This window comes from Rhynchophorus ferrugineus, unplaced genomic scaffold, assembly GCF_030347505.1.
Source record: "Rhynchophorus ferrugineus isolate W39M unplaced genomic scaffold, kcgeb_rfMv2 rfM10, whole genome shotgun sequence".
Classification (NCBI taxonomy): Eukaryota; Metazoa; Arthropoda; class Insecta; order Coleoptera; family Curculionidae; genus Rhynchophorus; species Rhynchophorus ferrugineus.
This window is the reverse complement of record NW_027472589.1, coordinates 27,181,836-27,196,737: the sequence shown is the minus strand read 5'-3', so window position 1 is coordinate 27,196,737 and position 14,902 is coordinate 27,181,836. Positions and strand designations below refer to the sequence as shown.

The window sequence follows — 14,902 nt, the reverse complement described above, 5'->3', positions numbered from 1 at the left end:
CCTGTCGAAAAGGCGCTTTGTTTCTTATGAAGATAGCAAAAAAGGGTCGATTTGTGGAAAGCCTCAAAAGATACATCGTTCTTTCGAGATAATTAGTAAGTAATTTTGTAAATTATTAGGTCAATTGAAAAGTCCTCGGCCTGCCACACGGATGGCGTTACTAGAATTAAATCAATACGTGCTTTAGTTAGTACTTACCCTCAAAAGATGCGTGTATAAATTTGACAGCTGACGGATCATTAGTTTGTGAATTATAGCATTTTGAGTGAAGCAACTTTTGTTATTGTGAAAAAAAATTGATAAAAAGGAATTCCGCGTGTTGATAAAATATTGCTTTTTGAAGGGAAAAAATACAGTTGAAGCAAAAAACTTGTTTGATAGCGACGAAAACATTTTAAAAAATCCACAAACTGATTTTGAATGAACGTAAATTGAAATTGAATGAAATAGCAGACATTCTAAAGATATCAACTGAACGTGTACAACTTATCGTTCACGATTATTTGGATATGAGAAAGCTCTGTGCAAAGTGGGTTTGGCGCGAGCTCACTGTTGATCAAAAGCAACGACGAGTTGATGATTCGGAGCAGTGTTTAAAGATGATCAAGCGTAATAAACCCGAGTTTTTGCGTCTATATGTGACAATGGAAGAAACATGGCTCCATCATTTCACTCCGAAGTCCAATCGACAGTCATCGATGAACCCTTTCCAAAGGGTAAACGCAACAGTCGACTGACAGGTTATGGCGTCTGTATATTGGGATGCGCATGGAATAATTTTCATTGACTACCTTGAAGAAGGAAGGACCATCAACAGCTACAACTACATAGCGTTATTGGACCGTTTGAAGGAGGAAATCGCCGAAAAACAGCAGCATTTCAAGAAAAAGAAAGTGTTGAATCCATAAATTAAGCTTCAAATTGCTTCTTCATCCACCGTATTCTCCAGATCTGGCCCCTAGCGACTACTTCCGGTTCTCAGATCTCAAAAGAACGTTCGCTGGGAAGAAATTGTCGTCGAATGAAGAGGTTATCCCCGAAACTGCAGCCTATTTTGAAATGGTATTGAAAAGTTGGAAGGTCGCTATAATCAGTGTATCACCCTTGAAAGGAATTATGTTGAATAAAATAAACTAATTTTGCCAAGAAAAAAATGTGTTTTACTATGGTAGGCCGGGCACTTATTAATTCACCTGTTACATGAAGGATGACAACTTTGAATAAGACACATTGTCCCGATTCTTCAAAATAAAGTTTCAAATTTTAAATAAAATTCTTTAAAACTAATTTATACGCCTTAATTTAAACGTTTTTAACTATATTATTATTAAGAGTACGGAAGTTATTTGTTAAGCTCTAGATTTCCTGTTACTTTTTCTGTTCAACAATAAAAAGTAAAACTGCACGATCTGTTTTTAACGCTCGATTTAACGATTCGTGTCATTTTTTTCGGATCGTTTGTATTTATGAGCAAAGCGTGAAACAAACCTGTAGTTCTTGAGGCTTAATATAACCGGAGAGTCGGCCGGAATGACTGAGCGATATCGGCAGGAAATAAACAATACGGCGATTCCACTTTCGGTCGGGACGTGCCAAGTCGTGAGGCCAAATGGCCAAGCCGACAGTGATGAGGCTCTTTTCGTACGACCGGTGACAGTTGGCAAGTGGCCGCCGCGTTCGCTTTTGACATTTGGCGCGAGGGTGCAGCTTCACAAGTCGGAATAGAATGGGAGCCGGATAAATAAATGTTCCCATTGTTTAAAATGGTCATTCTCTAACGAGATTAACCTTGGACAATTGTTTCGGTAACTGAAAACGTGTCGCTGTCGGATATTTGATACCTGTAAAAAGAGATCAACGAAATTCCGTGCTGATATCATTGGATATATTTAGATAACACGTTTTTCGATCTAAAAAACCATTTATTATTTTGTTGCTTAAAAAAAGTGTTTTTACAATTTATTATCTAGGTTAGATTTTACGATTTCCTATATAAGACGTTCAATTCTTAATAATATTGAGCATAGAAAAATTGTTTGAAGTTTTCGGAATATTTATATTAAATAATTTTAGTGTAATTCCCAGTCGGCTTGATTGGCGCAGAAGGCATGGTAACAGAACGGTACTGTGTACTCAATAATCGCGGGTTCAAATCCTGCTGACCAATGGATGCACTATATATATATATATATATATATATATATATATATATATATATATATATATATATATATATATATATTGTTTTTTTAATGTATGTTCGCTTCAATGTTCAATGTGTTCGGTTTTCAAAATTCTTTTTCTAGTCAAAAGACTGCACTTCCGAGGTGATCCCATTGGAACTAAGCCAAGATCTGTTGAGGAGAAGGGGGAAATCAAGGAAAAACCTCAAATTTCAAAGGCGTGTAGAAGTTTTCATATATTTTTTTATCTAAAATAATCAAATTATTGCTGACCTGATATGAAGACCGGAAGTCGTTCAGTGCGAAAGCTGTTCAGTTTTCTTTTTACTTTTGCTTCTATGGTATAGTGGTTAGAGCGTTCAGCATACATGCGTAGATCGCGGGTTCGATTCCGGGTGAGGGAAACGACTTGTTGTTGCTGTTCTAGTTTGGTTAAAACATTTGATGAATCAGATGGATTGGTAGCGGACAATGGGGCTAAAGCTCTCCTTAATTTCAATCATTATTTCTTCATTCCTATTTTTCCTCATACGGGTTGCAGATTAACTATTTAAAAAATATTTTTAACCAAAAAATTGAATTGATTTGAAAATTGTTTGTATGTGACCGACAACATTTTCTGAAATGGTCTCTAAATTTGTTACTTCAGTTGATATGCACTAAGCCGAGGACCGTGATTCGGAGCCTATGTTAAACAGTAGGTTCAGTCCAGATATATTTAAAAAGGTATCATTTCCGTTTACAGTAATATTAGATAATCACATGCATGAAAATATAAATGGGCGAGACAGAAATATATGGATATTCTGGTGCATATTTAAATTGTAATAAAAATATTTACAAATCAACATCAAATTACAAACAATTACATCAAAGTATTTACTTGAAACATATTCTACAATGTAGAATAATAAACACATTTTCCAACATCTTTTTACCAACTTTTAGGAAGTATGATGTTGGTTTGACAGCTAATCAATCATTGATCCATTTTCGTGTTTGTTCGCTGTTTTGCCAACCAAACCTTGATCATTGCCAAGCATCGAATGGAACAAGTGGTAATCAGAAGATGTTATGTCTAGTAACTATGCTTGGTGCGACAGAACTTCCAAATCAATCTGCAAAGCTATATCTTTCACAACTCCTGAAATATGTGGCCAAACGTTGTCAGGCAAGATGATGACTTTGGTTAGCTTCACTTAACTTTTGTTACTTGCCATTCGTAGTCTTTTTGCAACATCATCCGCAATAATAGTTTCATTCGGCTTTCGAAAGACTTTATATTATGAAGATTTTGCTTCGTTGTCGATGTGGATGCTTCCCGTAGACTAACCCATGACTTTTCTACTTGTTTGTGTTGTTCTTTCTTGGATAATCAGTACATAATTTTTTATTTCCATTCACAATACGCCACAGAAAGCTCTTCATATTTCACCTGTCAAGAAATGAATCCGAAATTATATTTTCAGTCAGTTCGTGTGGTAGTCGAAGGTGTGGTGGTTCTTTTTTAAATCGTCGAAACCAAAACCGATAATTGAGATATGACGAAATCTCATCACCATATGTTTATAAAAGCGTTTGATGGACTTCAAATTGAAATTGTACTATTAATTATCTGGAACTATATTTATTCAATCGAGCAACAAAAGTAATGATGTCGGAAATGTAATTTTTAGTTTCTGGATACACTTAGTAACTGAATAATAATAAATTGAAAACTGTTGATTTATACAAGAAGGTACACAACAGAAGTACACACAAGAAGTTAATGGTTTGAAAGCGTTAAGTTAGCGATCTTTACAAATGTCAATTTCTTTTTCAGATTGGTACCTCTTTCCGTCGCAGATCCTCCTCGTTTTTGTGCTCAAAAAATTGCCAGGACACAACTCAAGTGAGTAAGAAGTTCATTTTAAAAATGTGTCTTTAATTTAAGTTAAATATTGGAATGTTACTTCATATAGTAAAATGCGATAATTTTCTTGTGCTGTTCTAATGTAATTACAACCACAAGACTTCTACTTTTAAAAGTAAAAGTATTTCTATACACCTTTCTTCATTTCAGGGCGAATTTACTATCGTATTTCCTCTTTTTTAATGTATTTATATTCCATGTTCGGCATTTACTGGGGATTTTTAACGGGGACAATTTATTATTTATAAATGATATAGAAATTTATTCTTAATACTCTAGCAAAACGATACATATAAAATATTAAATGTGAGGGGTTTAAAATAACAAAAACTTTTATTTTACTTCAGTAGCAATTTTATTTTACGGGAAGAATTATATTTTAACGTAAACCAATCCCCTATGTTTAAACGACACACGGCATACTTATTTGTGAGTAGACTGAACCTTAGTTCGTTAGTCTGGCTTTAGTAACTTTCTGTGATATTCAGAAATATTTAAATGTGACATTCAAATCTCGGTGGTGTACTATGTATGGAATAGTTGCCCAAATTCCACCTTTGGTGGTCGTATACCCTGAACTGCAAGCTTCTGCCTAAAGTCTAATAGACTACGTTAGTTCACAGCAACTTCAGTACACCCTTGGTGGTTTTACACTCTAAACTGCGATGCTTGTGTCGGGAATCCACGAACTAGGAATGTTTTTCTAAGCATGAATATCTTTTACTAGAAACAGTTTATGGTCAGGGGCCTTTGAACATTTTCAATCCACCTTTTGTAACATTACATCTCCAACAATGATATTTTGTTACAAATTTCACTTCACTATATTAATTAATGCTTCGACTAACTGAGGAAAGATTGCTAGTCAGTAGAACAGCACTATGTAGTCTTCGTAGGAGGACCATATTAATCGCCCGATATTTCATACATTAGGCCATCAGAATTAACTTACACTCCTAGTAATTTCAATAAAGGAAATATAATAAAACAAGCTACCGAACATTTTTAGAATAAAATACAATATTCCATTCACAATCATTTCCCACACAAGCCACAAGCGTTCATTGTTTACTTACCATTCGGTGGTCTCCCGGTCGCAGGTGGTAGCGAAGAAGAAGGAATGTTAAGACAAAGGATCATGTAAAATAGGACTGGGAGGTGCGAGTGTCCAGTAGGAGAATACAAGAAAACGTAAAAACAAAATCAAAACACGGGGCCATTGTTTTAGATCTAATATATTCATTAGATTCTCTTAAATATTTACAGATAATACTAGCAGGATATGTACATATGGAAATAAGTCTTATACAAGTATCGCAACGGTCTCAAAAATCTTATATATTATATACATCATTAATATTAACTAATTTAATAATACTTGTCAATAGTACCACAATGAAAAATTATACAAACATAGAAAATAAAGTTGTTAAATTTTTTTAGTTATCTTTCTCTCCTCTGTCGCTCTCTCTCTCTCTCGCTCTCTTTGTCGCAACGTCGTTAAGTGTTCATTAATAAGGGATTGTCTCGAACGTTTATAAGGTAATTGAAGCAAGGCCAGACATTTCGTTACAAAATTCGTACAAACCATACAAAATACTCGTCGGCTACGACGTAATTGTGAGGATAAAAAGCCATTATTTGGTTTATTCAGCCTTATGGGGAATCGATGCGCCATCTAACGGGGTGTAGCTGCAAATAAAAAGAAAAAATATCATTAATATATGATTTTTAGTTATTAATGTTGTTAAATAAAGTCAATTTTGTTGTTGTCTGGTCGTTATTGGGGTTATTTTATAAAGAGCATATAGTTGGTTTGTTGTTTTAAATTTAGGTTTGTCAGTGTTTGCGAATCCGTTGTAATCTGCCTCTCTGAATTTGTTTCTCAACTGTGCACAGATATCAGCATCTTAAACGAATGTAGAATGTGCCGAATGGGTTGTATTTTAACAAGTCAATTGAAAAATCTCCGGCCTGTCATAGTAAAACACATTTTTTGACAAAATTAGTTTTTTTTATTCAATATAATTCCCTTCAAGGATGATACACCGATTATAGCTACCCTCCAACTTTTCGATACCATTTTTGTAGTACGGTTTGTCCTTTGCTACAAAATAAGCCACAGTTTCGTCGATCACCTCTTCATTCGACGAACATTTCTTCCCGGCGAGCATTCTCTTGAGGTCTGAGAACAGGAAATAGTCGCTGGGGGCCAGATCTGGAGAATACGGTGATGAATACGGATGAGGAAGCAATGCGAAGCTCAATTCATAGATTTTTGCCATAGTTTTCACTAACTTGTGACACGGTGCATTGTCTTGGTGAAGCAGCACTTTCTTTTTCTTCAAATGCGGTCGTTTTTCGGCGATTTCGTCTTAGTCGCCGGTCCTTCCTTTTTCAAGGAAATAAATGAAAATTATTCCATGCGCACCCCGAAATACAGATGTCAGCCGACTGTTACGTTTTTTCCACGTTTTTTGCAGTATAGTTCACAACTTAATAAGTTAATATTATACAAACAATGCACAAATCCATAAAATGTTAATAAAACACAATTTTCCATGTTAAATAATTATAATAATACAGTACATATCTATATATCTATGACAGTATCTATCTGAATCTATAATATTTATTAAACATTAACATCCTTAGGTGTATGTTACGCTGAATAAAAAATACTATTTAAATATTAATAGTATAAGCGAGCGAATTTTTCGATATACTTTATTTACCAAAACATCCAGGTGATCTCTAACCAAATAACTTTTTAAAAAAGGAACCTTACTCTGACTGTCGTACTCTTATCAATCAGGTCCGAACTAGCATCACGTAATTGGAATATTATCAACATTAATTGTTTAGAGCTTAGCATTAAACAAAATAAAACAAAATTATTAAAAATCTAGATAAAATAGTGCTAATATACTTAAAATATGTAGGAGAATAAGTAGTTTATCGACAGTCAATTAAAAAAAGATCGTCATAGAAGCAAAAACGTGACTAACTGAATTTGGAACATATATTAGCGCAGAAATGAGACTGCGTGATGACAAGTGAATAAAATTAATAGTCAAAAATGTTTCAGCACATCACTACATAGTATAAAACAAAGTCGCCTTTTCTGTCCCTATATCCCTATGTGCGCTTAAATCTTTAAAAATACGCAACGGATTTTGATGCGGTTTTTTTCAATAGATAGAGTGATTCAAGAGGAAGGTTTATATGTATAATACATGCATAATATACTAAGGCAACATTGCTAATTTTAGAGGTTTCTAACGTGATGTCGTAAATTAACCTATTTTTAGGCTTATTTAGCAATTAGCAAAAACGCTGCCTAACCCTACGAGTTAGATCAAATTAATGTACTACAGTATTGTACACCATAAAAAGGTCTACAAAAAAGTCCGCGATGGTATATGTTATCTTTTAGGGATAACCCACATTAACCATTTTTATTGTTTACTTTTTACGTGAGAAAATGGCTTATTTACGAAGCTATTTTAAGCAATACGGCATTAATCCTTATCGAATTAAGTACCTTAAATACAGTGTGCAATTAATATAGATCAATATAGTTCCTTACAGCATGTAAATTAAACAAATATTTTCGGAGATATTACAAATTTAAAATTTGCGTTTAAAAATGTGTAATGTAATAAAAATTGTATGAATTTAGATATTCTAAAGATAGCAGAAAATCTTCATAGTAAGTATAGGGAAAGAGGAATTGTTTCACTCCAAATTTAATGCGTGCAGGCCAAGGGCAGTAATGAATGAACCAAAAATACTGGATCGATTTTAATCATGTTTTCATTGAGTGACATAGGCATATATATTTTATGCCCGTGCAAAGTCGGAGCGGGCCGCTATGTTTTTATATACAACGTTCATATTTTTTCTGTAGTGTATTTAATTTAGTATCAGCATTACACCCGTGCGAAGCCGGGGCGGTTCGCTAGTAATATAATATAATTAATAAAATAACTAAATTCTCATCATATATGTCATATTTTTAAAAGAATGAGAAAATATTAAAAGCGTGAATTAATTTTCAGGGATTTATAGCAGATGACTACCAATTATTAAAATAAATGAATGTCAACCAAGCATCAAGCAGAAAGGCATCAAAATGAATTTGCATCATGGTATAACAAGACTTTCACTTAAAAACCGCGATATATTTTTGAAAGCTCTTAAAAGGGAAATCCTATCTCACCTATTTTATTATTCATTTCTATTAACACTTATTCCCATCGATACTAGATGGTATATCTCAGCAGTATTGTCAGAAATTTATAATTTTTAGTGGTTAGCGATTGGCAATACTTCTGAAAATAACCATTTTGGAATTAAATTTTACTATACAAGCTCGTGTGGTTTGGTTCGCTTCATTCTTTTGACTTCCTACTATCACGTTGATGTGATCTAATAACCTTCCTCCGTAATTTACCGCGAAATATTGAATAACATTGTGAATCCGTTTGGTTTTAAGGTTGTCAAATTTTATTTTGACAGCGTTGGATTAGCCGTCGGTTTGCTAACCCCATATTTGCTCCCTGTACGCCTTAGTCTTGACTTTATTATAAATCAATCTCTTTGATCTTACGTCAAGTTGAGATCATCTTCAATTTCTACATTCCAGTTCAATCAAATTCCGATTTTGCTTGAGAAATTTGACAGCTCTCGAATGAAACAATTAGGTTTTGGTTTATTCACCGCAACACAAAATTGACACGGCCAAACCCCACAAAACAGAAGAAAATCGAAACCTTGATGAAACATTTTACACAATAATTTATTCGTTCATAATTAAAAGATCTAATTGGAAACGTAAAACGGAAAGATAATGTAAAATAAAACAATAACTATGTAATTAAATATTTCTATTACGAAATCCAATTATATTTATGCGCAATTAAAAGTTTTACTATTATATTCCATTAATCCCGCGCCATGGCATCTAGTAATAAAAGCCATTTATTCATGGAGATGCTTCGTATTGTGGCTTCACACAACAGACAGTCGATTTACCCTTCACGGGAATTTGCGGTTCGCCAGCTGGTGCCGCTCCGCTGGTCCAACCCTGCGCGTTCTCTCGCCCAACAGCCAGACCGTAAATCAAAAACTGTACCGCGAAGGCTTTTACAGTATTCCCTTGTAATCTAAAAATACTTCCTCGGTGCTTTATTGGACTAATTTTACACTGTGGAGCCCTTGTTTCGGGTAAGAAATTATCGACGGGCAGCTTTCACAGATTTATGGCATCGCTGTCTGATAACGATTTATTGGCTTTGATGATTGACGTTGGTCTGTGAGTTTCTCGTATACGCATCGGTCGAGAAAAATTATAATTAATGTTTTGAAAACTTGTGTTACTGTCTGACTGTAAAACTGTAAACGAATTTACAGCTTTAGACATCCACATATTGATGACGTTCGTCACTACTATATATACATTCTCACCAAGCGACAACTTATAAAGCTTTGTTCTGCACGAGCTACAAATAAATTTAGGTGTCCATGGCTTATCAGTGTCTCCTTTAGTGTTTATAATTCGTGTCAGTGTTTGTTATTTGTATATTAACTATTAGTCTTTCCTTTTCAGCGAGAATATGAAATTAGAAATGAAACTGAAATTGCAACAATATCTCATTGACATTACTGTTACTTCATTACCTGATGACATATCGACCAACGAACAATTTATTTTTTATCATTCACGAATATTTGGGTATAAAAAGCTCTGTGCAAATTAGGTGCCGCGAGCTCACTTTTGACCAAAAAAACCGACGAGTTTATGATTCGGAGCAGTGTTTGAAGATGATCAAGCGTAAGAAACCCGAGTTTTTGGTCGACGTGTGACAATTGATGAAACATGGCTCCATCATTTCACTCCGAAGTCCAATCGACAGTCATCCGCACAGTGGACTGCACACGATGAACCCGCTCCAAAGCGTGGGAAAACGCAACAGTCGGCTGGCAAGGTTATGGCGTGTGAATTTTGGATGCGCATGGAATAATTTTCATTGACTACCTTGGAAAAAGAAGGACCCTCAACAGGGACTATTATATAGCATTATTGGACCATTTGAAGAACGAAATCGCCGAAAAACGGCAGCCGCATTTGAAGAAAAAGAAAGTGTTGCTTCACCAAGACAATGCACCGTGTTACACGTCAGTGAAAACGATGGCAAAAATCCATGAATTGGGCTTCGAATTGCTTCCTCATTCACCGTGTTTTCTAGATCTAGCCCCCAGCGGCTATTTCCTGTTCTCAGATCACAAAAGAATGCTCGCTGGGAAGAAATTTTCGTCGAATAAAGAGGTGAGAAGCTTATTTTGAAGCAAATGATAAATCGTACTACAAGAATGGTATCGAAAAGTTGGAGGGTCACTATAATCAGTGTATCATCCTTGCCAAAAACAAAAACTTGTCTCGGCTAAACATTTCTTTCGGCGCTTTGTTTAAATCATAATGTCTTCGTTCGCTCGCCATCTCCATCATAATGGCAGACATTTTGATTTGATAGGATTTGGGCAGCTTCGGCCGGATACCGTCGTTATTTGTTTTTTCTGAATTACCGTAACGTATGTAACTACGGATTAGTCACAGAGCAGCTCCAGCAGCTAGGTACCGATTGCAGTCTTCGCCGAGGTAATAAAATTGCTAACGTTTCGTCGTCGAAGAAAATAAGCTACCACGTCGTCGAACAATTGATCCTCCCACAGCGACGATTACGGGAGCCCTGTTCGAAAAATAGCTTGTTATCAGCGTCGTTGATGGACCACATTCAAGTGCCACAGCGACGATGTGCGACGGTATCTGTAGGACTGGAAGATATCAACAGCCGTACCAGATCGCAACCGTACCAACGACAACCATTTCGATTTATCATATGTTTCAAAGCCCTTTTCATGCAGCACATTTTGTTTGGTATATCAGTATTTTGTATTTGATTTTTTTTCATACATTTTTGTATTTTTATTTGCTTAAAATAATTGTATGTAAAATTCTGAAGAAATTTTCGTCGAATAAAGAGGTGAGAGGCTTATTTTAAAGCAAAGGATAAATCGTACTACAAGAATGGTATCGAAAAGTTGGAGGGTCGCCATAATCAGTGTATCATCTTTGCTAAAAAATGTGTTTTACTATGGTAGGCCGGGGATATATATATATATATATATATATATATATATATATATACTGTGTATTTCAACTTGAGCTATCAATAAAGCATACCTTCAATTTTCATGTTTCTATGATCTAGTCGGGTTGTAATGTCGTTATTGGTAGTAGAGGTCACGCCCCGAGGAAGTGGCGAGGATTTATCACAGTCGCCTCGTAACATCCGACTCCTGTCGAAAGATTCACCCGGTGCAATGACCACACGACGGCCCGGGTGCGTTATTATTCCGAACTCGGGCCAGAAACAGATCTTATCGGCCCCGTTCAGACGGCATCGGTAATTTAAAACAGATTCCTTTAATTGAAACCGATGCTGGTACACTGATTTCTTAAAAGCCGTCTTTGAATCGTCTTCCTCCCATTCCTATTATTAGCTAGCTCGGTTGGTTCGTTCTCGTCGAACATCCCGGTTTTTAAGTGAACGATATCTCTCGAGGACTCCGCACTGAAATTATTACGACTGGTCATTTTTTTGTAGATTTATCTTGGCTAATGGAGAAGAATGGCTTTCGAATATTGTTGTGCTGCATTTGGGGGGTCCAACGGACGATAACTAGCCCGTTCAGGTAAAATGTTTCGGTCATAAAAGCAATAAAACATTAATATAGATTCGGGCTTAATACGCGGTAATAAAAATAGAAAATGGAAAAGAATTTTGAATGGTTTTAATAATTAACTATTTCCACTAGTTTATTTAGACATTTTCTGATGTTGAGTTCGTAGTACAAATTAGTTGGTTGCTTTTTTTTTAAAGATGGGAACATTTATTGTGAAAGAACTTTTTTTTTTAAATTATTTATGTATTCTCTTATATACGATGGTCACTATTTATAGTTCGGGAATTGGCAACAGTGTTGTCATGTGAGTCCATCTGACGGTTCCATCGTAAAGTTTGACATTTTTGAAGATATACGTACTCAGAACATTTTGTCGCACGGACGCTATTTGTTTATTTTATACTAGCGACCCGCCTTCGCACGGGTGCAATGCTGATACTAAATTAAATACACTACAGAAAAAATATGAACGTTGTATATAAAAACATAGCGGCCCGCTCCGACTTTGCACGGGCATAAAATATATATGCCTATGTCACTCAATGAAAACATGATTAAAATCGATCCAGTATTTTTGGTTCATTCATTACTGCCCTTGTTCTGCACGCATTAAATTTGGAGTAAAACAATTCCTCTTCCCCTATACTTACTATGAAGATTTCCTGCTATCTTTGGAATATCTAAATTCATACAATTTTTATTACATTACACATTTTTAAACGCAAATTTTAAATTTGTAATATCTCCGAAAATATTTGTTTAATTTACATGCTGTAAGGAACCATATTGATCTATATTAATTGCACACTGTATTTAAGGTACTTAATTCGATAAGGATTAATGCCGTATTGCTTAGAATAGCTTCGTAAATAAGCCATTTTCTCACGTAAAAAGTAAACAATAAAAATGGTTAATGTGGGTTATCCCTAAAAGATAAACATATACCATCGCGGACTTTTTTGTAGACCTTTTTATGGTGTACAATACTGTAGTACATTAATTTGATCTAACTCGTAGGGTTAGGCAGCGTTTTTGCTAATTGCTAAATAAGCCTAAAAAAATAGGTTAATTTACGACATCACGTTAGAAACCTCTAAAATTAGCAATGTTGCCTTAGTATATTATGCATGTATTATACATATAAACCTTCCTCTTGAATCACTCTATCTATTGAAAAAAACCGCATCAAAATCCGTTGCGTAGTTTTAAAGATTTAAGCGCACATAGGGATATAGGGACAGAAAAGGCGACTTTGTTTTATACTATGTAGTGATTTAGTTGAAAGTTTCGTTTCGGAAAAAATGGAACTGAATCGTGAACATTATCGTGCGATGATTTTTTACGAATTTCGACGTGGATTATCAAAACAAGAGTGCATCAATCAACTTAATTTGACTTTTGACAATGAAGCTCCATCAAAAGCTACTGTGTATCGGTGGTTTAGTGAATTCAATCGTGGTCGTAGTTCACTATCCGACGAGTTTCGTGAAGGTCGTCCAAAATCGGCTGTTGTGCCAGGAAACATCGATGCTGTGTGCGAAATGATTAAGCAATATCGTCATATCACCTATTGTGAGATTGAGGCATCCTTAAGCATTAGTTCCACCAGTATATATGCGAATTTACATGAACACTTAATTGAGCGAAAGTTATGTTCGTGTTGGATCCCATACAATTTGACAATCGCTCAAAAAAAAAGGCTCATGTCGATTGGTGCAAAAAAATGCTTAAGAAATTCAATCGCAGTGCTTCGAAAGACGTTTACAAAAACGTGACAGGTGACGAATCATGGATATATTCGTATGAGCCCGAAAGTAAGCAGTAGTCGACTATATGGGTGTTCCAAGATGAACCATATCCAACAAAAGTTGTTCGCGCACAAAGCACTTTTCCGGGAAAACTGATCATATTGCAACAGTGGCTCTAGAGGATCGTATAACAGTAAATTCTGATTGGTACACAACCATTTGTTTGCCAGAAGTCTTCGATGAAATAAGGAAAACAAACAAGAGACCCCGGATTGTTCTTCATCATGACAATGCGAACTCTCACACATTGGCTCAAACAAGAGACTATTTCAGCTCTCAAAACATCGAATTGATGGGTCATCCGCCGTACAGCCCTGATTTGGCACCCAATGACTTCTTTTTGTTCCCATCTGTGAATAATAAACTGCGTGGTCAACGATTTTCATCACCCGAATAAGCTATTGAAGCGTTCAAAAATAATGTTTTGAAGACACCTCATTCGGAATGGAATAAATGCTTTGAAAATTGGTTTAAGCGTATGTAAAAGTGTATCGATAATCGTGGCGAGTACTTTGAAAAACAATAAAAATATATTCGCAGCTTAACTATGTGTTTTTTTTCTATTCCCGAAATATAAATAGTGACTCTCGTATTAAGTGTATTATGATTGATAATATCTATTGGTGAAAATGCTATCGGTGTATCGGTGTAAACAACAACCTAACTTAACTGTGAAGCTGCAAGACATATTGGACGAAAACCCAGATGACATAACAGTAGATGAATCAGCTGTTACCAGGCATTCAAATGCAATGGAAAATTCAAAATTAATAAAAATCGCTATCACACGAATTGCCTGGAAATGGCATTTCGAACCATTTCAATTTCATTGCTTGTCAGACAAGAAATGAATAGTTTTCTGATGTGTTCTCAGATTGGCGATGAAAATTGGATCTATTTTGATGATCTTAAGCGTAGAAAATCATGAGCTGACAGTACACTGTAAAATACAGTTAAGAGACTGAATAGGCGATAGTTCCCACTTCACTAACACAGGCATCACACAGTTTGAAATAAAGTAAAGTTTGTGATTTAATAAAAATTGATGAAATTTTAGTACTGCCTTGGCAAAATTGCATCTATTTCTCTTTATCCGTTCTATACCAGCCAACAAATGTTCAACGCCTCCTACATTTTACTGGCCTCGCCTACAACATAAGCTTGTTGAGTTGGTTTCATATATTTTATTGTCTGTTACGACCGTATTGTCATTTAAAGTCTTCTCTTCCTATAATACTTCACCGAGGAAG

General features: G+C 35.3%; 1 protein-coding gene across 4 annotated transcripts in view; it reads right to left on the bottom strand.

Annotated features, from left to right (window-relative positions):
* Positions 1-5,314: 5,314 nt before the first annotated feature.
* The window catches only part of LOC143203948 (discoidin domain-containing receptor 2), a 146,674-nt gene continuing 137,086 nt past the window's right edge, over positions 5,315-14,902 (bottom strand). For all 4 annotated transcript variants that reach the window (XM_076416289.1, XM_076416286.1, XM_076416287.1 and 1 more), the window contains one exon: positions 5,315-5,787. The gene's annotated coding sequence lies outside the window, so the exon portion shown is untranslated. The remainder of the gene's footprint in view (positions 5,788-14,902) is intronic.